Raw genomic sequence first — 26403 nt, forward strand, 5'->3', positions numbered from 1 at the left:
TGCTGCAGGTTCCGGGGCACTGAGTGTAGCAGTGCATGCATGGGACCTTTTTGAAGGAGGTCACCATTATCTTCATTACCTCCACTATAGTTTGGCCTGAGGTCAAACAACAGGGAGGTAACACAGCCTTGCCCACCAACAGAAAATGGATTAAAAATTTACTGAGCATGGCCCCACCCATCAGAACAAGACTCAGTTTCCCCTTCAGTCAGCCTCTCCCATCAGGAAGCTTCCATAAGCTTCTTATCCTTATCCATTAGAAAAGTGAAAGTGAAAGTTAAGTACCTCAGTCACATCCAACTCTTTTCGACCCCCTGGACTCATCCGTGGGATTCTCCAGGCAAGAATACTAGAGTGGGTTGCCATTTCCCTCTCCAGGGGATCTTCCCAACCCAGGGATTGAACCCAGGTCTCTGGCATTGCAGGCAGATGCTTTAACCTCTGAGCCACCAGGTAAGACACATATCCATCACAGGGCCAACAGAATGAAAACGAAATCACAGAAAACTAATCAAACTGATCACATGGGTCACAGCCTTGTCTAACTCAATGAAACTATGAGCCATGCCATGTAGGGCCACCCAAGACAGACTGGTCATGATGGAGAGTTCTGACAAAATGTGGTCCACTGGAAAAGAGAACAGCTAACCATTTCAGTATTCTTGCCTTGAGAACCCTATGAATAGTATAAAAAGGCAAAAAGATAGGACACTGAAAGATGAACTCCCCAGGTCAGTAGGTGCCCAATATGCTACTGGAGATCAATGGAGAAATAACTCCAGAAAGAATGAAGAGATGGAGCCAAAGCAAAAATAACACCCAGTTGTAGATGTGACTGGTGATGGAAGTAAGTCTGATGCTGTAAAGAGCAATATTGCATAGGAACCTGGAATGTTAGGCCCATGAATCAAGGCAAATTGGAAGTGGTCAAACAGGAGATGGCAAGAGTGAAAATTGACATTTTTGGAATTAGTGAACTAAAATGACTGTAATGCGTGAATTTAACTCAGATGGCCATTAAATCTACTACTCTGGGAAAGAATCCCTTAGAAGAAATGAAGTAGCCATCATAGTCAACAAAAGAGTGTGAAATGCAATACTTGGGTGCAATCTCAAAAACAGCAGAAAGATCTTTGTTCGTTTCCAAGGCAAACCATTCAGTAGTACACTAACCCAAGTCTGTGCCCTGACCAGTAATGCTGAAGAAGCTGAAGTCAAAAGGTTCTATGAAGACCTACAAGACCTTCTATGACTAACACCCCAAAATGATATCCTTTTTATTATGGGGGACTAGAATGCAAAAGTAGGAAGTCAAGAGATACCTGGAGTAACAGGCAAATTTGGCCTTGGAGTAACAAACCAAGCAGGTCAAAGGCTAACAGAGTTTTTCCAAGTGAATGCAATGGTCATAGCAGAAATCCTTATCCAACAACACAAGAGAAGACTCTACACGTGGACATCACCAGAGGGACAGTACTGGAATCAAATTGATAATATCCTTTGCAGCCAAAGATGGAGAAGTTCTATAAAGTCAGCAAAACAAGACTGGGAGCTGACTGTGACTCAGATCATGAACCCTTTATTGCCAATTCAGACAAAAACTGAAGAAAGTAGGGAAAACCACTAGATCATTCTGGTATGACCTAAATCAAATCCCTTATGATTATACAGTGGGAGTGACAAATAGATTCAAGGGAATAGATCTGATAGAGTGCCTGAAAACTATGGATGGAGGTTTGTGACATTGTACAGGAGGCAGGGATCAAGACCATCCCCAAGAAAAAGAAATGCAAAAAAGGCAAAATGGTTGTCTGAGAAGGCCTTACAAATAGCTGAGAGAAGAAGAGAAGCTAAAGGCAAAGGAGAAAAGGAAACACATATCCATTTGAATGCAGAGTTCCAAAGAATAGAAAGGAGAAATAAGAAAGCCTTCCTCAGTGATCAGTGCAAAGAAATAGAAGAAACCAATAGAATGGGAAAAACTAGTGATCTCTTCAAGAATATTAGAGATACCAAGGGAACATTTCATACAAAGAAGGACAAAACAAATAAAAAAATTAATTTTTTTTTAAAAGAAGGACAGAACAAAGGACAGAAATGGTATGGACCTAGCAGAAGCAGCAGATATTAAGAAGAGGTGTCAAGAATACACAGAACTATACAAAAAAGATCATAATGACCCAGATAATCACGATGGTGTGGTCACTAAAGCCAGACATCCTGGAATGCAAAGTCAAGTGGGCCTTAGGAAACATCACTGTGAAGAAAGCTAGTAGAGGTGATGAAATTCTAGTTGAGCTATTTTGAATCCTAAAAGATGATGATGGGAAAGTGCTACATTTAGCATACCAGCAAATTTGGAAAACTCAGCAGTGGCCACAGTACTGGAAAAGGTCAGTTTTCATTGCGATCCCAAAGAAAGGCAATGCAACTTCCAGATGTTCAAGCTAGATTTAGAAAAGGCAGAGGAACCAGAGATCAAATTGCCAACATCCATGGGATCATCAAAGAAGCACAAGAGCTCCAGAAAATATCTGCCTCTGCTTTATTGACTATGCCAAAGCCTTTTACTGTGTGGATCACAGCAAACTATGGAAAATTCTTAGAGAGATGAGAATACAGACCACCTTACCTGCCTCCTGAGAAATCTGTATGCAGGGTCAAGAAGCAACAGTTAGAAATGGACATGGAACAACATTCTGGTTCCAAATTGGGAAAGGGGTACATCAAGGCTGTGTATTGTCACCCTTCTTATTTAACTTATATGCAGAGTACATCATGAGAAATGCTGGGCTGGATGAAGCACAAGCTGGAATCAACATTGCCAGGAGAAATATCGATAACCTCAGATATGCAGATGACACCACCCTTATGGCAGAAAGTGAAGAAGAACTAAAGAGCCTCTGGATGAAGGTGAAAGAGGAGAGTGAAAAAGTTGGCTTAAAACTCAGCATTCAAAAAATGAAAATCATGGATTCTGGTCCCATCACTTCATGGCAAATAGATGGGGAAACAATGGAAATGGTGAAAGACTTTATTTTTTGTGGCTTCAAAATCACTGCAGATGGTGATTTCAACCATGAAATTAAAAGACACTTACTCCTTGGAAGAAAAGCTATGACCAACCTAGACAGTATATTAAAAAGCAGAGACATTACTTTGTCGACAAAGGTCCATCTAGTCAAGGCTATGGTTTTTTCCAGTAGTCAAGTATGAATGTGAGAATTGGATTTTTTTTAAATTTTACTTTATTTTACTTTACAATACTGTATTGGTTTTGCCATATATCAACATGAATCCGCCATGGGTGTACATGTGTTCCCAATCCTGAACCTCCCTCCCACCTCCCTCTCCATACCATCTCTCTGGGTCATCCCAGTGCACCAGCCCCAAGCATCCTGTATCCTGCATTGAACCTAGACTGGCGATTTGTTTCTTATATGATATTATACATGTTTCAATTCCATTCTCCCAAATCAATGCACCCTCTCCCTCTCCCACAGAGTCCAAAAGGCTATTCTATACATCTGTGTCTCTTTTGCTGTCTTGCATACAGGGTTATCATTACCATCTTTCTAAATTCCATATATATGTGTTAGTATACTGTATTGGTGTTTTTCTTTCTGGCTTACTTCACTCTTATAAAGAAAACTGAGCACCGAAGAATTGATGCTTTTAAACTGTGGTGTTGGAGAAGACTCTTGAGAGTCCCTGGACTGCAAGGAGATCAAACCATTCAATCCTAAAGGAAATCTGCCCTGAATGTTTGTTGGAAGGACTGATGCTGAAGCTGAAACTCCAATACTTCGGCCACCTGATGCGATGAACTGACTCATTGGAGAAGATCCTGATACTGGGAAAGACTGAAGGCAGGAGGAGAATTGGATGACAGAAAGTGAGATGGTTGGATGGCCAACCATCCAACTCATGGATGTCATCCGGACATCCAACTCATGTTGCAGTCCAAGGGTAGCAGAGTCAGACATAACTGAGTGATGGAACTGACTGAACTGAGGGCTTTTCTGGTGGCTCAGACAGTAAAGAATCTGCCCACAATGTGGGAAACCTGGGTTTGATCCCTGGGTTGGCATGATCCCCTGGATGAGGCCATTGCAACCCACTCCAGTATTCTCGCCACGAGAATCCCTATGGATGAGGAACCTGGCAAGCTATAGTCCACTGAGTTGCAAAGAGTCAGATGTGACTGAGCAACTAAGCACAGTGCAGTGCAGGGATGCCTTATTTTTGACAAAGGAGGCAAGAATATACAGTCGGGCAAAGATAGCCTCTTCAATAAATGGTGCTGGGAAACTGGACAGCTACATGTAAAAGAATGAAATTAGAACACTTCTTAATACCATACACAAAGATAAACTCAAAATGGATTAAATACCTAAATGTAAGACCAGAAACTGTAAAACGCTTAAAGGAAAACATAAGCAGAACACTCAATGACATAAATCAAAGCAAGATCCTCTATGACCCACCTCCACTAATGGAAGTAAAAACAAAAATAAACAAGTGGGACCTAATTAAAATAAAAAGCTTTTGCACAGCAAAAGAATCCATGAGCAGTGTGAAAAGACAACCCTCAGAATGGGAGAAAGTAATGGCAAATAAAACAACTGACAAAGGATTAATTTCAAAATTTGCAAGCAGCTCATACAAGTCAATAACAGAAAAACAAACAACCCAATCAAAAACTGGGTAAAAGACCTTAACAGGCATTTCTCCAAACAAGACATACAGGTTGCTAACAAACACATGAGAAGATGCTCAATATTGCTCATTATTAGAGAAATCTAAATGAAAACTACAATGAGATATCACCTCACACCAGTCAGAATGGCCAATATCAAAAAGATTACAAGAAATAAATGTTGGAGAGGGTGTGGAGAAATGGGAACCCTCTTGCACTGCTGGTGGAAGTATAAACTGATACAGCCACTATGGAAGACAGTATGGAGATTCCTTAAAAACTAGGAATAAAACCACCATGTGACATAGCAATCCCACTCCTAGACATGTACCCTGAGGAAAACGAAATTGAAAAAGACACATGTAACCCAATGTTCATTGCAGCACTATTTACAATAGCAAGAACATGGAAGCAACCTAGATGCCATTTGACAGATGAATGGATAAAGAAACTGTGGTACATATAAAAAATGAAATATCCAGTTCAGTTCAGTTGCTTAGTCATGTCAAACTCTGTGACCCCATGGACTGCAGCATTCCAGTCTTCCCTGTCCATCACCAACTCCTGGAACTTGCTCAAACTCATATCCATCAAGTTGGTGATGCCATTCAACCATCTCATTCTCTATCATCCCCTTCTCCTGCCTTTAATCTTTGTGCTTCCAATGAATATTAAGGACTGATTTCCTTTAGGGTTGACTGGTTTGATCCCCTTGGAGTATAAGGGACTCTCAAGAGTCTTCTCCAACACCATAGTTCAAACACATCAATTCTTCAGTGCTCAATTTTCTTTATGGTCCAACTCTCACATCCATACATGACTTCTGGAAAAACCATAGCTTTGACAAGATGGATCTTTGTTGGCAAATAATGTCTCTGCTTTTTAATATGCTGTCTAGGTTGGTCAAAGCTTTTTCCCAAGGAGCAAGTGTCTTTTAATTTCATGGCTGCAGTCACCATCTTCAGTGATTTTGGAGCCCAAGAAAATAAAGTCTGTCATTGTTTCCCCATCTATTTGCCATGTACTCAATAAAAAAGAACATATTTGAATCAGTTCTAATGAGGTGAATGAACCTAGAGCCTATTATACAGAATGAAGTAAGTCAGAAAGAGAAAGAGAAATATATACTAACACATATATATGGAATCTAATAGTACTAATGAATTTATTTGGAGGGCAGCAGTGGAGAAACAGACAGAGAACAGACTTATGGACTCAAGGTTGGGGGAGGATTTGGTGAGGTGTATGGAGAGAGTTACATGGAAACTTACAATACCATATGTAAAACACATAGCGAATGGTAATTTGCTATATGGCTCAGGGAACTCAAACAGGGACTCTATATCAAGCTAAAGGGATGGGAAGTGGAGGGAGATGAGAGGGAGATTCAAAAGGGAGCAAACATATGTATATCTATGACTGGTTCATGTTGATTTGACAGGAAACAACAAAATTCTGTAAAGCAATCATCCTTCAATTAAAAAAAGAGAAGCTGCTTTTGTTTCAGAAATCAGCTTTCATCTTTATTATGATTCCTTCTTAAAAATATTTCTCCATCATACATTAAAATTAGATTTTTTAAAATATTGCTGAATTACTGTGGTAAATAATTTTATCAACATTTATTCCAACTGTTACAGTAGGACATTTCAATTGAAGGTGACAGAAACTCAGTTGAAACCAGCTTAGAGGAGAGAGAGAGTTAGTATTTTGCTTATGTAATTGAGAAGTTCAAGCTTTTAGGCAAAGCTAGATCAAGGGGTACAATCAGATCCATCTCACAGTTTTGCTTTCTTTCATATTTACTTATTTTCAGGAAGATTTTCTCTTTGGTATGGTAAAGTAAATAGCGTCATCTCCAGATTTGTATTCTACCAGCTCAGTAATCCCAGTGGAAAGTGAGGAACTTCACTTTAAATCATAAAAAGTCCAGGGATGGAATGCCATTGGCCTACTTTGATCACCTGCCCTGCCCAGAGATAGTCCTGGGGGTTGGGGAAGATATAGTGCCCTGATAGGCCACACCTGGATCATTTTCCTCTTCTGGGAAAGCAAGATGTAGTCAACATGAGCTGAGCCACATAGAATAGAGGAGTGGTGGACCCCAGATTTATAATGCAGGCACTGTTACTTAAGAAAACTGAATGGACGGTGGAGTAGCAAAACACACACATATATTATACACACTCAAGTTTTTTCTCTCTACTTGCATGCAAAAGAAGATTAAATAATTGTTTCAGTGTAATGGTAGCAAGTCCACTAGCACTTCCCTAGTGGCCGACGGTGAAGCGTCTGCCTGCAGTGTGGGAGACCCGGGTTCGATCCCTGGGTCAGGAAGATCCCCTGGAGAAGGCAATGGCACCCCACTCCAGTATTCTTGCCTGGAAAATCCCATGGATGGAGGAGCGTAGTAGGCTACAGTCTATGGGGTCGCAAAGAGTCGGACACAACTGAGTGACTTCACTTCACTTCACTTCAATGATAGCAAAGTGATTTAAAATAATTATAATTTCTGATATAACTCAAAACAGAATTTTGTACTTTTTTTTTTTTTCCACCTTAGGATCTAGGAAGGAGCCTAAGGCAAGAATTTTATATTCAAATTTCAAATTCAAATACCTTGGTAAAGTAATTTGAAGGGGAAAATCAATTGAACTTTTATGATAAGTCAAATACCCTTAGAGAGTAAATACATAGCGATTTACTACAGATAATCAATCACCATTTTTGAGGCGTTTGGAAAAGAGTCAGGTTGGTGACATTCCCCACTGAGATTTATATGACCTCTTCCTGCCATAAGACTGGCCAAACTCCCCCTACACCACATTTTCTTCAACAGATGGCAGGAGGTCACAAGCCAGAGACATCAAAACAGATTTATTTAAGGTGTAACATGGAAGAGGCTGGAAATGACAAAGGACAGGAAGGTTTTTCCATCCTGTTGACCTGAAAGGAATGTAGCCTGTGATAGATTTGTTTCGCTTTCACTGAGAGTAAAGAGACTTTGATGCTATTGTCAGGCCACTGACCACCCGGTGAGCTCAGCTCTGGCCCAAAACTCCACTGTGTTACTGTGCAGCACACAGGCAGTGGGGGTGACTTGAGATCACAGAACAGAGATATTAATAAACAATAAAAGATAAAGTTAGATCAAGCATGCCTCCAGAGTTGAAGTTCAACCAATCTACCCAGGGAGAGGGGGAATATATTTATAGTTTCAGAGCTAATTCATGTATTTCTCAAAACAGTTATATTGTAGAGACATGGCTGGGAATCAAAGTGGCTTCTAATACAAAGGGTAGCTTGAAAAACCCAACTGACCAGGGTTACACTGAAAAAATTAAAACATCATAACAGAAGACACGAGAAAGAGCTGTACCAAGTTCCATGTCCTGGGAAAAAGGGAAGCTTTCTTCCTTCTCCCAACTCCCAAGAAATAATACCTAAACTTGATCTTTTCTAGGTTGAATCTCAGATAAAAAATGCATCTTTCATGATCATTAGGATATTATCATAATAATATCTCTTCAAGTTTGAAAACAATAGGAGATATAAATTATCCAGTTATTTTCGACATTTTTGATGTAATAGAAACTAGTTTTCTAAAAAAATATCATCATAACCCTTGCATATGGATCAGCTTAAAGAACAAGTGCTTAAATGAAGACAGCATGGTATTTAGAGACTCGTGATTTAGATTTGAATCTAGAATATGGCTCTTGCTAGCAGAGCAAATTAGGTTCTGGGACCCTGTATTTCTCAATATCCACTTCCTCTGTCATGGTAATCTCAGTGTGCCTAGCTATTGACAAACAGGCAGATTGAAAAACAAAGGCAATTCATTTCACAGCATAACAAAAAGAAAAAAACAATTGCTGAAGAATCATAGGAAATTATTCTTACTGGAAATTGTCCTAATAATCTGTCTCATGTTCAGTGAATGACTTAGGCAACCTTCAGCTTAAAGACTATCTTCTTATAAGTCTTTTAATAGAGGAGAGATCCAAAATTAACTAAAATATTGGATAGCTCCACTGAATTTTTAGAAAACCTAATTTCAATTATGGAGGAAGGGTAAGTGAATGATGAAGAGGTATTGACTAGATAAGATACCGAAAGCTTTCATGATAAGAATTCAAGAGACATCAAGTTTTGTCATTGAAGAGTGTGATTATACCATATGATAACAAATAGATATCAAGAACATACTTCAAAGTGACTGAGTTTTACCTTTCTTTTTCCAATGTGTAGGATCTTATAAAAATAAAGTGTGTGTTTGTATAGATATATGATAGATCAATTCAGTTCAGTTCAGTCGCTCACTCATGTCCGACTCTTTGTGACCCCATGAATCGCAGCACGCCAGGCCTCCCTGTCCATCACCAACTCCGAGAGTTCGCTCAGACTCACGTCCATCGAGTCAGTGATGCCATCCAGCCATCTCATCCTCGGTCGTCCCCTTCTCCTCCTGCCCCCAATCCCTGCCAGCATCAGAGTCTTTTCCAATGAGTCAACTCTTCATATGAGGTGGCCAAAGTACTGGATAGATAGACATTACTAGGAAAATTGTGTTGACATTATAAGGAAAAACAAAATAATATGCTTAAAAATTCTAAATATATATTCTAGTTTATAGACATAAAAGATTAACCAGAATATTTTCATGTGACAAAGTCCATTTCAAACTTCTTTATGCACAAAGGTATAAAGTAGGGCGGTGGGGAACTAATGGTGGTAAAGGGAAATCAATGCAGTAGTCCTGGCTTTAGGTAACATAGGAGATGGAGGGTCAAGTGATGCCATTGGTCCCTGCCCTTTTCTTTATTTCCCCCTTAGGTTATTCTGGGCTTCCCTGTGGCTCAGCTGGTAAAGAATCTGCCCGCAATGTGGGAGGCCTGGGTTAGGAAGATTCCATGGAGAAGGGAACGGCTACCCACTCCAATATTCTGGCCTGGAGAGTTCCATGGACTGTATAGTCCATGGGGTTGCAAAGAGTTGGACACTACTGAGTGACTTTAGCTTCACTAGGTTATTCTATTCTTTAGATCTTGCCTCACCACTGTATGGACAGTATAAGCTGCTCCACATTTATACATGTCATAATTCCAAGAACCCTCTCCTTCTCTGTACCTGCATCCATTATATTAAAACAAACACTGTGTTTGCTAGGGCTTCCACTACAGATGCAAGAAAAATGTGTCCTCATGCTTTCTGTCTGATTGTGGCAGCCCAGATTGAATGGGGGAATACAAGGGAAAAAATTTGCACCTCCCAAATAACCTTGTGAGCAGTAAAAGCCTGCTTTATTCTAAAGAAGAATGTATAGGAGTTTACAAGGCTTTCCTGGTGGCTCATAATCTCCCTGCCAATATAGGAGATGTGCTTTCATTCCCTGATCCGGGAAGGTCTCCTGGAGAAGGAAATGGAAACCCACTCCAGTGTTCTTGTCTGGAGAATTCCATGGACAGAGGAACCTGCACAGTTCATTGAGTCATAGAGTCAGACATGACTGAGCAACTATACAGCAACATTGAAAGATTATTCCCTTATAACCTTACCTTCTGATTGATTTCACTTCTAAAAACATAAGAGTTAAGTCTACTATGGCTGATGCATGTTGATACATGGCAGAAAGCAACACAGTATTGTAAAGCAATTATCCTTCAATTAGAAAGAAAGAAAAAAAAAGTTAAGTCTAAATAAAGAATAAAACCAACACTGATTAGACCTGTTTGGAGGACCAGATCTCTTTTTTTGACTAACTGTTCTAAATTAGGTGTTCTAATTGGCCAGTCATGCAGTCTGTATTAGGTGCCTAGCTCTGTGGCTAGGAATTAGGACCCTGGATTAATGGTCTTATCAATAGCCCATGAAATGGAGGAGGGTTGATTCATAAAATGAAGAGCACAAGGCCATTAAAATAATAATAATAAGAGCACTAGATGCCTACTATCAGTTCTTTAGTTTATAGCATATGTTTTTAGAGGCATAAATGCTGAAAGAGAGAAAACAGCATCTCCTCAAATGATGGCATTGGTAAATTTGCATTCCTTACTTGGGTTGGCCACTCTTGAGCTGTGATATTCCAGTTGGGATGTCAGAGTACAGGGACAGTGGCCCCTGAGCTGATGAGAGGTGGGCTTCTGCTGGGATTGTATAACAAGGTCAAATCTGAAACAAACTCATGGTTTTGAAGTTAGGGAAATCAAACAATCCCTTTGGCTCAGAAAGGCATTCATGGAGTGAACTAAAGTATTGACTCCTTTTGCATTGTGTAGCAGGGCTTTGACCCTGCCCTGAATAGTAGGACTTCACATACCAGGAATCCACACAGGCTCACCCCATTATATACAGAGCCCATGGAAAGAGAACAATACAGCCTGAAGTACCCTTTAAAATAGATTTTACAAAACGAATGTGTTTTTTGATCTTCACAGAAATATCCTTTTGGAAGAGGTGAATTCAGATAAAAACTACAAAAAAGGCATTAAGATTTATTAATATGAAGAAACAAGAACTATGTCAGATATCTTGATAAAAAGTCAACTTCTTAGAAGCCTATGCTACAGTCACAAATGAAGAATATCTGATGATAAACCCAGGTAGCTCCAGGGATCCTGGTAGCAGGAAAAGAATAAACTCAGGAAGCTGGGGCTGGGGCAGATAAACTAATGAGAAGCACTATAGCCTAATGCTGAAGCATATCTGCTGTCAGTTCAGGTCTGGGTTTGAATTCAGTGTTGTCACTTAGTGACTGGCTTGTTCTTGGAATATTTGCTTCAGTTGTAAGATGGGAATAATGATAACATCTAGTTTATTGACTTGTAGAATACCTAAGGAACTTAGATTGATCCTTATATACACTCAAAATTCTTAAGTAGTAGTATTATATATAAGATCTGAAGTCACAGAAGATAAAGTCCAAGTGCTCAAGCATTGCATCTTGAATAATGAAGCTGAAGCTGTAACTGAGCAGGGCCCTATGGGGTTTTCCTGCAACAGAACACCCTCTATTTCCTCTGCCAGACTCTTCTCTGTAGAAAAGCTTTAGCCTCCTAGGCTTTCCCAAATTCCAAAGAATACATTTAATCAGAGAAGTGAGAAAGTCCCAAAAGAAAGAAAAACAGTCAAGTGAGACAAAATAATAATAATTTAGCCACCAAACAGTCAAGGACCTTTAGTTCCCCCTCAAGGGCTAGAGATAGTATTCTGTTCTTTGAGCTGTTTTGCAGATACTGAAACCCTCACCAGGTGTAAGAAGTTAACTGTGTGCTGCCCACAAGCACACAGACCCCACACTAGTTGGAACTAGAAGGGTAATGATGTTGACTCCAGTTCCCTCATCACCAACCAATGAAAAGAATGTCCACAAGCTGATCACACACCCCACAACCCCCCTCCCTCACCCTATCTTTGAAAACCTGACCCTGAAATCCTTCAGGAAGTTCAGGCCTGTTAAACACCAGCTGCCTGGACTTCTTGCTTGGTACCTTGCAGTAAATGCTGCACTTCCCTTCATCATAACCCAGGGTCAGTAGATTGGCTTGTGGGCAAGTGAATCCAAGTTTGGTTCTGTAACATAGCTATCAAGACCACACTGCAGGAGGAGGTCAATTTCCCCAAAATGTGTTACAATACACCAGCAGAAGAAGAGGTAATGCAAGCTGGGAGGCAAAGTAAAACAAAATCCAGGAGAGTTACCAACGTGGGGAATTAATAATCCATTCGATTTCCTTATGTATTTCATTGGATGTTGGTCACATAAGGACAGTGACTTTGCTTCATAAGGGAGGTACTGAGAGTTTGGTGACCTGATATTATATTGATATGAAAAGAACATCCATATATTCACAGCTACAAAAAGTACCAATTTACACATATCTGTTCTGATGCTATATATAAGAAAAGCAAATGACAGTTGTGGTGTAATGCAAGCAAACTATTGTTAATTCATTCAAACCCCATTATATATATGAATATGAGGCCTTTAAAAATAAATAAAAGATGAAGCCTTGTTCATCATTGGTCTCTAATCCCATTCAATACAGAAAAAGCCAAAAACACGCTCTGTGATACATTGCTTTTTGTGTAAACTTTTCTTGTTCATTGCTGATGTCTTGACTTTTTTGACATTTATTGAATGAAAATAATTGACTTTTCTCAGTTTATAAAACTTGGTGAATCCTTATTTAACTTCTTGGCAGTTATAAGTAATAAAGAAGCTTCCTGAAGTAAGATTTTTACAAAGTTGGCTTAGGTTTTCCTTACACAAAATCCCTGGGAAACTGGAATTGAAATAGTCACTTTTTCTTCTTTTATATGAAATTTTTTCTTCTTTTATCATTGAGCACATTCATTTACACTTTTTGTCTAGGGTTTTTCTGGACTGTTAGGTTGCTACTTTGCTTTATTTTAGCTTTCATTATATGGTGAAAGAAAAAAAAAATGAGCCATTAAGTGCTTGGCTTTGGACAAAAGATCTCCCATGGTACAATGAGTGACCTACCTTTTAAAAACAGATTTGAGAAAGAAAGTTTAGCAGTTAGGTTTCAGCTGTATTCTTTTAAGGTGTTGTGAAGTCATGAGTCTTTGGAGATACGAAGTAAGGAGAAAGAGTCATTCTAATCTACCTTTCTGTTCTGTATAAACTAAGAAAATGTGTGAATCAGTGTCATGTACTGCTTTCTGGGCTTGGCATGTATGATCTCATTTATCATTTACTCATTCATTTGATGAGTATTTTAACTCAGCTGCTGTTCTAGGGGCCAGGGGACACAGTTAACAACAACAGCAAAATATTCCTGCCCTATGGAGCTTATTGAAGGGCAAAGATAATAAATAAGATAAATAAGTAAAAAAATACTGGTTAAATTGTGATAAAAATTGAGGAGTAAAACCAAGCAGGGGTGTGGGATATGAATTGGTGGTGGTGGGGTGGTTGATATTTTAGAAAGATAGCTAAGTAAGTCTTCTTAGAGAAGATTCTTTTTGTTTTCTTTCTTTATTTTTTTTGAGTAAAAACTTCATGAAATGAGAGGGACACTATATATACATGTGTTTGTGTGTAAATAATAGGGAACAGTTCATGGTGAAGGAAATGTCAAGTTCAGAGGCCCTGCGGTGGCTCCAGGACAAGTACATTGGAACACATAGGGAATCACTGTTCCTGGAATGGGCGAATGAATAGAAGAAAGAAAGGAATGAAGTCAGAGAGGTAAAATAGGGGCAGAAGAGGTAATTATGTCAGCCTTTATAGGTTCACATAATAAGCATTTAACTTTTACCATAAAAAAGATAATATTTCATTAGAGTATCTCCAAGGAAGGATTGAGATATCTGAAAAATTAATCTAAAAATCATGTTTTATCAAGATCACCCTGCTTGGAAGAGACAAGTAGGGTGCGAGAGCATGGCCAGAATAATAGCTGAAAGGATATTGCAATAATCCAGAGGAAAGATGATCATGACCTGAACCAGCATGGAGGTGATAGTGGTGGAGAAACTGTTTGAATTCTGAATATGTTTTGAAGGTAAAGCAACAAGATTTGCTGATTGAGCAAGAGATTAATTTTTTTTTTAATCGGGTACACCAGTATCTTCCTATCGTCTCTCTTAGAGCAGGACTTCTTGCTTAATGTTACTTGTATCTATCGATCAATTTATCATACCTCTATAACTCTTATTTATCTATAGCCATCCATCCAGCCATCCACTCATCTATGATTCTACCTATTTTCTTTCTTTGTTCCCTCTCATTCTTTCCTAACAGAGTTAGGTTGATCTTATATTTCCTCAAATATGAAGGAGTTAATTAATACATTTTTGAAAATATAAGAAGATTAACCTGACTCTGTTAGGAAAGAGAGGGAACAAAGAAAGAAAACAGCAGAACCATGGATTGGCTTGCTTTTCATACAAAAGGAGGGAGAGCCAGGCTCATCAAAATAATCTGGTAGAGTTTAAGATTTGAAAGGTCTGTCAAAACCACCTTTAGGATAATGCCCTTATAATGAGAAAAATTGATGCAAACAAAATAAATAATAATGACAGGTCCAACCATATTTGGGGTAAGGTCTAGAGAAGAGTTTGGAACTTTAGGTAATAAGTTAATTCATAAAGATTACTCATATATAAAGTAAGTAATCTTGTATGCTCAAGAGAACCTCCAGGTTCTGCTCTATTCCGTCTCCCAATGGATACTGTCAAGTTGTCAACTCAATATAGGTAGAACAAAGTGTATTTGCAAATCCATATTGTCTTACTCACTTTAGTCCTGTCATTATTGCTAGTAAGGAAGTATGGACTAAGAAAATGAGACCTCTCATTGTCCCAATGCCTTGTGTAATTTCTGCAGAGATGTAATAACTCAGGCAGCCTAGGCGTAGATTATAGTCTGAGGTTTCCACTCCCCAGGAGAGCTGGATACATCCAAAGAGTGAATTAAAACAGACAGCAATGTTCATAGGGCAATGCATTTTAAATATTTCTGTGTGAACCAGAATTACAGCATGTCATGACAGATTGAATAGGGTAATATATGAGCATTTAATCAGTAAATGAAATAATGGTAGTTAATCTCTCTTGTTATTGAAAGGCAGGTGATGCCTGTAGTGTCCCTGCTTTAATATTTATTCAGAACACATAAGGTAGAGATTGTTCTGACAGATTAAGAATATAATACATGTTGTATACCTCCCATAGCCTCAAGTGAGACGTAAAAGTTACATGACAATGGAGGCCAAGCAGATGTTGGAAAGAAGTGAAGCAATAAGGGCTGATATAAACTTGATATAAACTTGAGATGCATATCTGGTTGAAAGTCACAGTGACTATGAGTTTAGACAATTGTCTCCAAGTAGGACTTAACCTCAAAGGGCTATATGTTCTGATTTTTCTGGTTTTCAATGTGAGACTATTAAAAAAAATCCATATCAGACCAACAAAACACATCCATGAACTAGCATTTTGACTCATGTCTAAATTTCCAAACTGAAAAAGATAATATTGGGTAATGAAATGATTAGGAATGCAAACTTTTAACAGAACCCAATTTAACTCCCCCCTTATCTGTTAACTCAGCTTCTTTGAAAGTTGCTAAAATTCTCTGAGCCTTGATTACCTCAACTGTAAAAAGAACATGATTCAGACTCTGCTGCTGCTGCTGCTAAGTCGTTTCAGTCGTGTCCAACTCTGTGTGAGCCCATACAAGGCAGCCCACCAGGCTCCCCCATCCCTGGGATTTTCCAGGCAAGAACACTGGAGTGGGTTGCCATTTCCTTCTCCAATGCATGAAAGTGAAAAGTGAAAATGAAGTCACTCAGTCATGTCTGACTCTTCACGACCCATGGACTGCAGACTACCAGGCTCCTCCATCCATGGGATTTTCCAGGCAAGAGTACTGGAGTGGGGTGCCGTTTGCCTTCTCTGAGGTGTTGCAAAAACTGAGATAATATACATAAAGTGCTTAAATAGGTGATAGTAAAGAACTAAACAGACATTTCTCCAAAGAAGACATACAGATGGCTAACAAACACATGAAAAGATGCTCAACATCACTCATTATCAGAGAAATGCAAATCAAAAGCACAGTGAGGTACCATCTCAACCAGTTAAAATGGCTGCTATCAAAAAGTCTACAATCAATAAATGCTGGAGAGGGTGTGGAGAAAAGGGAACCCTCTTACACTGTTGGTGGGAATGCAAACTGGTAGAGCCACTATGGAGAACACTATGGAGATTGCTTAAAAAACTGCAAATAGAACTGCCATATGACTCAGCAATCTCACTGCTGAGCATACACAGAGGAAACCAGAATTGAAAGAGACATGTGTACCCCAATGTTCATTGCAGCACTGTTTGCAATAGCTAGGGCATGGAAGCAACCTAGATGTCCATCGCCAGATGAATGGATAAGAAAACTGTGGTACATATACATAATAGAATATTACTCAGCTATTAAAAAGAATGCATTTGATTCAGTTCTAATGAGGTGGATGAAACTGGAGCCTATTATATGGAGTGAAGTAAGTCAGAAAGAAAACCACCAATATAGTATACTAATGCATATATATATATAGAATTTAGAAAGATGGCAATGAAAACCCTATATGTGAGACAGCAAAAGAGACACAGATGTAAAGAACAGACTTTTGGACTCTTTGGGAGAAGGTGAGGGTAGGATGATTTGAGAGAATAGCATTGAAACATGTATATTACCATATGTGAAACAGATCACCAGTCCAGGTTTGATGCATGAGACAGGGTGCTCAGGGCTGGTGCACTGGGATAACCCTGAGGGATGGGATGAGGAGGGAGGGGGGAGGGGGTTCTGGATGGGGGACACATGTACACCCATGGCTGATTCATGTAAATGTATGGCAAAAGCCACTACAATATTATAAAGTAATTAGCCTCCAATTAAATAATTTTTTAAATGAAGATGATAATGATGATTAGCAACTAAGTATCTCTGATTTCTAGAGTCCCATCACATGTCAACCCCACTGGGCTAAGCATTTTAGTCTTTTTAAAAATTACTAGTGAAAGTGGCTCCATGAAGGGCATTGTACAGTCTTTTATATGTATTTCATATGCATAATTTAATCCTCAGAACGTTAAAAGTAGATACTATTATTTCAGTACCATTTCACAGGTAAAGAAACTGAGTCCAGACAAAGCCATTTGCACAAGGTCACAAGGTAAATGGAGGAACTGAAATTCAAACTAGGTCTGTATGAATGTAAAATAGAACTTCTACCCATGACTTTGTCCATAAAGTCTCTACATACTTCAGTCAGTATTAATGGTGAACAAGAAGAAATGTGAAATTTGATGATTCATAAATGAGGGGAGTATAAAAAGAGAGAGTAGCAGACATGAGCTATCAGAGTTATGGAACTTTATGGAATTGCTATAAATACTCTTGATAAGCAAAGTGTCATGGAGACAATACAAGTGAGTAAGTTTTTTTTAAGGCTGTATATTGTCACCATGCTTATTTAACTTATATGCAGAGTATATCATGAGAAACGCTGGACTGGAAGAAACACAAGCTGGAATCAAGATTGCCAGGAGAAATATCAATAACCTCAGATATGCAGATGACACCACCCTTATGGCAGAAAGTGAAGAGGACCTAAAAAGCCTCTTGATGAGAGTGAAAGTGGAGAGTGAAAAAGTTGGCCTAAAGCTCAACATTCAGAAAATGAAGATCATGGCATCTGGTCCCATCAGTTCACGGGAAATAGATGGGGAAACAGTGGAAACAGTGTCAGACTTTATTTTTTGGGGCTCCAAAATCACTGCAGATGGTGACTGCAGCCATGAAATTAAAAGACACTTACTCCTTGGAAGAAAAGTTATGACCAACCTAGATAGTATATTCAAAAGCACAGACATTACTTTGCTGACTAAGGTCCGTCTAGTCAAGGCTATGGTTTTCCCTGTGGTCACGTATGGATGTGAGAGTTGGACTGTGAAAAAAGCTGAGCTCCGAAGAATTGATGCTTTTGAACTGTGGTGTTGGAGAAGACTCTTGAGAGTCCCTTGGACTGCAAGGAGATCCAACCAGTCCATTCTGAAGGAGATCAGCCCTGGGATTTCAGCCCTAGGAATGATGCTAAAGCTGAAACTCCAATACTTTGGCCACCTCATGTGAAGAGTTGACTCATTGGAAAAGACTCTGATGCTGGGAGGGATTGGGGGCAGGAGGAGAAGGGGAAGACAGAGGATGAGATGGCTGGATGGCATCACTGACTCGATGGACGTGAGTCTGAGTGAACTCCGGGAGATGGTGATGGACAGGGAGGCCTGGCATGCTGCGATTCATGGTGTCACAAAGAGTCGGACACGACTGAGCGACTGAACTGAACTGAAAAGTTTTAACTTCCCTTTGCAGACATTTTTTTTTAAATCCCTGTGGAGGTTTATCTTTTCCTGTATCATAAAACTCTAGAAGTTTTTTTTTTATAAAATGAAATTTCCGGATAGCCAGATTATCCAGCAGAAGTACTTAACAAACAGGGAAATACTTACATGAACTAAAACCACAGATCAGAGCATCCTTGTGAAATTGGAGGTTAACCAAGCAACTGAAAAAGGCAATCAAATGGAATATAGTATAAAATTGGGCACATGTATCTGGTTGCACACAGCCTTATGTTGTACAGTGATTAGAAAGCTAAACTCATGGAGCAATGAATTCCTTGAAGAACTTGGTAGGATTAGGCTCAGCGGTGGGTATAAGTTAATTCACCAAAACAGCAAACAGACCTTGGAGACAGTGACAGTCACTGAAAAGAGACTTTGATGGATGTCTCAGCTCTGGAGGTGCAGTGCTCTGCAATACCCATGTGCCTCAGAACCAAACAGGGCCAGAAGTGGCTGACTGTTGCAGGCACTATGTGGGCATTCCCTGAGGAGAATATTTATTAGGAGCAAAGAGAGAACACAAACTTGGAAAATCTGAAGGAAGAAGTTAATTTTTTTTTTTTTTTTTTTTTGCCTATAGCTATTGGAGGAGAAGAAAAAGACAACACACTGCTGTTTCCCTGTTGTAGTGAATTCCTGTTCTGTGAGTGACTGCCACACTGAAGGCTCTTGGGCATGACCAAGAGGACTTCCTGTCTCTTCTCTCCTCCTTAAGTGTGTTAGGGTACTTAAACCTCTTCTCATTATTATCGTTATCTAATAGTTGGCAAGAGTTCTTACTGTGGCAAATGGTGTTCTAAGAATGTTATATTCTTTATTTAAAAACTTTACACAAGTCTCCTGAGGTACACATGCTGCTGCTGCTGCTGCTGCTGCTGCTGCTGCTGCTAAATCACTTCAGTCGTGTCCTACTCTGTGCGACCCCATAGACGGCAGCCCGCCAGGCTCTGCCGTCCCTGGGATTCTCCAGGCAAGAACACTGGAGTGGGTTACCATTTCCTTCTCCAGTGCATGAAAGTGAAAAGCGAAAGTGAAGTCACTGAGTCGGGTCCAACTCTCAGCGACCCTGTGGACTGCAGCCCACCAGGCTTCTCCGTCCATCGGATTTTCCAGGCAAGAGTACTGGAGTGGGGTGCCATTGCCTTCTCCTGAGGTACACATGATAACCCATAAATTTAGATGAGAAAACAAAGGGTCACAAAGGTTGTGGTTTGCCTAAGGCCTCCAACTAGCAAGTGGTGAATCTTAGAATCAAATGAAGAACGCCTGATTCCAAAGCTCATGTTCTTTCTTTTCCTTTATGCAATATTTAATTTTCTCAAGACAAGGGAATTATTTCCTTTGAATAAGTGACATTACCAGAGATAACAAAGGTCCGTATAGTCAAAGCTGTGTTTCTCCAGTAGTTATATACAGATATGAAATTGGGACCATAAACAAGGCTGAGCACCAAAGAATTGATGTTTTCAAACTGTGGTATTGGAGAAGACTTAGGAGTCCCTTGGACTGCGAGGAGGTCAAACTAGTCAGTCCTAAGGAAAATCAATCCTGGATATTCGCTGGAAGGACTGATGCTGATGCTGAAGCTCCATTGCTGTGGCTGTTTGATGCGAAGACCTGACTCACCAGAAAAAAAAAAACAAAAACAAAAACAAAAAACCAATGCTGGAGAAGACTGAAGGCAAAAAGAGAAGGGAGCAGCAGAGGATGCTATGGTTAAATAGCATCACTGGCTCAATGGACATGAGTTTGAGCAAATTCCAGGAGATAGTGAAGGACAGGGAAGCCTGGCCTACTGCAGCCCATGAGGTCACAAACAGCTGGACACAACTCAGTGACTGAACAACAACACAACCAGAGATGGCGTGCCTTGTAGAAAGAGCACTGAACTGAGAAGCAGGAGATGGAGAATGAATCCTTCCCTTTCATTTAATGCCTCCCTTATTTAGCTGTGGAAACTTGGGCTTCAGTTTTCCCCTCCATAAAGGAGAAGCTTAAAGTAACATCTTAATTTATCCAGCTCTGTCTCCAATCCTGTCTGTAGTACAGCAATCTCCAATCTTTTCGGCACCAGGGACCAGTTTTGTAGAAGACAGTTTTTCCGCAGACGGCAAGGTGTGGATGGTTTTGGAATGACTGAAGCACATTACATTTATTATGCACTTTATTTCTATCATTATCACATCAGTTCCCCCTCATATCACTGGGCATTAGATCATGGAGTTTGGGGACCCCTCCATAGTGTATGAGGGTTCATAGATGCAGTTGAAATAAGGGACACATTAATAAAAGGATATTTACTCTTTTATCACTTATATTAAGGATGTTAAATATCATTTTATGCGTGATAAAATATTATTTCTTTTTAAGTACATATATTTCTTGTGCAATGAGTATTTTAGCCCATAAAGGAGCAGTCGTAGGTTAACTATCCCCAAGGCCATACTGGATAAAGATGGACCTCAAGTCTTGGTCTTTCTGATTCTAAATTCCATTACCTTCCATACCAAGTGGGGGCTGTCCGTGACTAACTTTAGGCATAAGCAGTGACAATCCTTTTAACCAGTGTTTGTACCTTGGTGAAAGTACAAATTAGGTGCTGATGCATGTCCTCAATAATGGGAAAAACACATTGTTTTCAGAACTTCATAAATCCAAACGAAGAGAAAACTCAGTGTGGAATAGTAATGCACAGCCTTTTCACCAATCACTTGTAATTATTTTGATTTTGTTGATTCTGTTGTGTGCGACCAGAGAAGCAAAATGATGGCCAATCATGGGGAAATCAATTGTTTCACAGCATGGTTAGTAAGTTACTCTAAAATTTGCTCATAATCAACCAGAACACAGTCAATTTGATTGGTAAAGCAACAGCCAGAACTTGATTATGGCCTTCTTTCTGTGGCAAAATAAATGGAGAGTCAGGCCATACATGTAGGGTTGGCAGGTTTTCCTAGCATCTGGTTGGATCAGCTGCTTATTACTAATTATCCCTAAATTATTACTCACCTTAATCTCTCTGCAATCTCAAATTGTTCTTCAGTGGTATTTAAGATATTGAGTTGCAGAGAATTTATTGTCGTGAAGCAGTGCATTCCGTTTTTGGACAGACAATTCTGATGAATGTGGAGTTTTCCTGAAGTTGAACTGAATTCTATTTTTTTTTTTTTTTTGTATCTATCTCTCACAAGGACCATATAGTCTTGACTTCACCTTTTCTTCTTCAGAAAAAAGTTCCATTTTTCAGTGATTTTTTAAATCTGCAAGCAATAAATGCTGGAGAGGGTGTGGAGAAAAGGGAACCCTCCTACACTGTTGGTGGGAATGCAAACTAGTACAGCCACTATGGAGAACAGTGTGGAGATTCCTTAAAAAATTGCAAATAGAACTACCTTATGACCCAGCAATCCCACTTCTGGGCATACACACCGAGGAGACCAGAATTGAAAGAGACACATGTACCCCAATGTTCATCGCAGCACTGTTTATAATAGCCAGGACATGGAAACAACCTAGATGTCCATCAGCAGATGAATGGATAAGAAAGCTGTGGTACATATACACAATGGAGTATTACTCAGCCGTTAAAAAGAATTCATTTGAATCAGTTCTGATGAGATGGATGAAACTGGAGCCGATTATACAGAGTGAAGTAAGCCAGAAAGAAAAACACCAATACAGTATACTAACACATATATATGGAATTTAGGAAGATGGCAATGACGACCCTGTATGCAAGACAGGGAAAGAGACACAGATGTGTATAACGGACTTTTGGACTCAGAGGGAGAGGGAGAGGGTGGGATGATTTGGGAGAATGCCATTCTAACATGTATACTATCATGTGAATTGAATCGCCAGTCTATGTCTGACGCAGGATGCAGCATGCTTGGGGCTGGTGCATGGGGATGACCCAGAGGGATGTTGTGGGGAGGGAGGTGGGAGGGGGTTCATGTTTGGGAATGCATGTAAGAATTAAAGATTTTAAAATTAAAAAAAAAAATAAATAAATGAAATTGAGGATAGGCTGACTTATTTTTATATAGTAAAATTTGATATGGAGATGTCTTATATTATTACATACTTCCGTTAGTCCTTTTATACCTAGGGCCTATACATATATAAATTAGGAAAATGATTATTTAACTTTCTCAGCTAAATGTCTATGTGTATGTTTACTTTCAGCCAGGCAATTCCAAGCACATTCCAGGAATTTTCTTGTATAATCTTCAAAACAACATTGTGGTTTATTATTATTTCCCTTCTACAGATAAATGAACTACGGAGGTGTCTCAACTAGCCCAAGTGAGACAACTAATAATTTGACATTATGGCATCCAAATTCAAGTCCATGGAATTCCATAATGTGGGCTTTGACTGTTCTGCTTCCCTCAAGACTAAGCCTCTCAGAGGCAAGGTCTATGTTTTATTGACTATGGTATCCCAGTGGTTAATATAGCATATGTCTATATAATTACATCAGACTATAAATTTCAAAAAGTATTTGAGTCCCATTTTATATTAAAAATGCTTGTCAGTAAACTCAATTTAATCCTTCAGTAACATCAAGGTTCAGCTTATAGATCTTTCCCTTACTTCTTTAATCTTCCTCCCCTGTTTTTTATTTCCATGGAATATTTTGGAATACTTTGGAATGTTTGGAATACCTATTTCCCAAAACTGGAAATATTTGGAATACATAAGTATCTTGTCATACTTGGAATATTTTTGCAGACCTGAGATCATTCAAGCTTATAGCTTCTTCTTACGTCACCTTTAGTTATTTGTCCCTTCTTAGTCCTTTTCTAAAATTGGAATATATTGCACTTATTCACTGGAAAAGAAAATAAATTTACCCAAGAGTTTCCATAAGAGAATTTTAAGCATTGTCATTTTTCACCTGAAATCCTTGTCCTTTCATCAAAAGGTTTCGTGATATGATAAAAAAAGTATTATCATCAAGAATAATCTATTAAAATGGGGAACAAAAGTCCATAGTACCAAGGTGGGATAAGTAGAAATGATCTGTTTTGTTCAAAAATATTTTTTGTTGTATAGGTATCTTAAGAATTCTGATAGTGTTTTCTGCATTTTTAAGTAGATTTTTTAAAACCATGTGGTTTCCCTATCCAGCATGCATGGGGTATGATGATAAACAAGTTCATTTTACTAAACCACAATCTGATCTCTTATTGATGCTTCAAAGCCATGGACATAAATTCCTTTGTACTAATATTGATGATTCTTATTGGAAACCATTATAACATTTTTCCTGTTAATTAGGCAAGTAGTGCTCAAAAAATGTTGTTTATATTCATTCATCAAAAATTTAATCAATACCTACACTATGTCAGGCAGTCTTATAGTCCCTAAGGACACCAGAGAGGAATCACTTTTCCCTTAAAGAGTCTAAAACTTAGTGGAAAGATAGATATGTGGAAAAACACATTAAAATATAAAATGACACTTTTTAAAATATAGCTACTTACAGGGTGACTGAAAATATAAGGAAGATGTACCTAAGTTTGGACAAGCTAAAAGAAGCATCACAGACACAGTAAGTTTTGAGTTAACACATGAAGATTGAGAAAACACGGTTGGTTGCTTAGAGGCATAAAGGAACCCAAAGTCTTTGAAGATCAGTAAAAGAATTTGGTTAATTTTAAAATGTAAGAAAAAGAAATGAGGTGAGAAAACAAGGCAAGGGCCAATCAAGGATGACCTAAACATCTTTCAGAGGGAAGTCTATTTATTCCAGTGAGCAGGGATGAACAGGGGCAGAATCGTGAGCAGAATGACAGAATTTTTGTGAGTGCTCCATGCTACATTTGCTTCAGAGGAGTGACAATTGTGCTGTTGACAGTAAGTCAATCCAGGCTCAACTCCACTAATTTGTATGGCTTACTGTCTGGTTTTCCTTGGATCCGTGTCTTATTTGCCATAACCAGCGCTAGACTGATGGAGTCTTAGGTAGCGATAAGCATAACTGTCATTGTAGCTGTTACACGGTATTGTATGTACTGCTTCTTTTGACCTTCGATGGGCACATTCTGCTTATATTGTCATGCAGTATGATTCAATTAGACTTTCCCCGAGCCTCAATTCTCAGCTAATGGCCTGTACATGGAGTCACAAATGCCTACCTATCACATATTCCATAGCAGAGTGCTGACATTCATGGATACATAGAAAAGTAGACAGCTAATTCTCATCTGCTCGGAATCCTGGTTACATTTTGCTTTTAAGATGACTATCACCAGTGCCTGGGGGAGATATGTCAGATGCGAAGCACCACTAATAAATTAAGGCAATATAGCACTCCACATGCCAAAAGAACCCAGTGGATAAGCTCAAGAATGCCATGACATATCTGTAGTTTTATTGATACCCATGAACCTGAAGTCCCAATTTCAAGATGACATCCAGAGGTCATTGTCCAAATGTTCTTTATAAAAATAAAATTTATTTTGAAATAATTTATAATCATAAAAAGTTGAAAAATAATATAGAAAGCTCCCACAAACCCTTCCCTGGAGTACTTTATATAGCATATTTCATAATAATAAAAAATCATAAATTATCATAATCATAAAATTATTATAGTAGTCATAATTTCTGGTTTTATGAAAATCAGAAAACTGATATTGCTATAATACTATTAAACCATACTGTAGCTCTTATTCAGGTTTCTTCAGTATTTCAATCATCAAAATTCATCCACATTTTTTTTCACTTCTTTAACTGCTTCCTGATTCTTTCTGCTTAAAGCATGCTGGTCCATCTCCCTTAGGCACTTAACCCGGTTGCAACAACTCACCTCTCATGTGTGTTAAGTGCGTGTTCTAATTCAGCTGTCTGCCTCGTCTTTCAGTTCCAGATCCTGTATCATTTCCAAAGGGAGGTTTGTCCAGGTGCTCCCCTCAAAAGGGTGTATCTTCTTACTCAGTTCAGATCAGTTGCTCAGTCGTGTCAGACTCTTTGCGACCCCATGAATCACGCCAGGCCTCCCTGTCCATCACCAACTCCCGGAGTTCACTCAGACTCACATCCATCGAGTCAGTGATGCCATCCAGCCATCTCATCCTCTGTCTTCCCCTTCTCCTCCTGCCCCCAATCCCTCCTAGCATCAGAGTCTTTTCCAATGAGTCAACTCTTCACATGAGGTGGCCAAAGTACTGGAGTTTCAGCTTTAGCATCATTCCTTCCAAAGAAATCCCAGGGCTGATCTCCTTCAGAATGGACTGGTTGGATCTCCTTGCAGTCCAAGGGACTCTCAAGAGTCTTCTCCAACGCACAGTTCAAAAGCATCAATTCTTTGGTGCTCAGCCTTCTTCACAGTCCAACTCTCACATCCATACATGATCACAGGAAAAACCATAGCCTTGACTAGACGGACCTTAGTCGGCAAAGTAATGTCTCTGTTTTTGAATATGCTATCTAGGTTGGTCATAACTTTTCTCCCAAGGACTAAGTGTCTTTTAATTTCATGGCTGCAGTCACCATCTGCAGTGATTTTGGAGCCCCAAAAAATAAAGTCTGACACTGTTTCCACTGTTTCCCCATCTATTTCCCATGAAGTGAGGGGACCGGATGCCATGATCTTCATTTTCTGAATGTTGAGCTTTAAGCCAACTTTTTCACTCTCCTCTTTCAGTTTCATCAAGAGGCTTTTTAATTCTCTTCACTTTCTGCCATAAGGGTGGTATCATCTGCATATCTGGGTTATTGATATTCCTCCCGGCAATCTTGATTCCAGCTTGTGTTTCTTCCAGCCC

The 26403-nt window shown here is 39.2% G+C and overlaps 1 non-coding gene across 1 annotated transcript; it reads left to right on the forward strand.

Moving 5' to 3' along the window:
* Positions 1-9829: 9829 nt before the first annotated feature.
* On the forward strand, positions 9830-9953 carry LOC114115079 (small nucleolar RNA SNORA31). The gene has a single exon (XR_003589577.1). It is a non-coding gene; the product is annotated as a small nucleolar RNA SNORA31 (small nucleolar RNA).
* The last annotated feature ends 16450 nt before the right edge of the window (positions 9954-26403 follow it).

Source organism: Ovis aries, chromosome 5 (genome assembly GCF_016772045.2).
Source record: "Ovis aries strain OAR_USU_Benz2616 breed Rambouillet chromosome 5, ARS-UI_Ramb_v3.0, whole genome shotgun sequence".
In the NCBI taxonomy this organism is placed as follows: domain Eukaryota; kingdom Metazoa; phylum Chordata; class Mammalia; order Artiodactyla; family Bovidae; genus Ovis; species Ovis aries.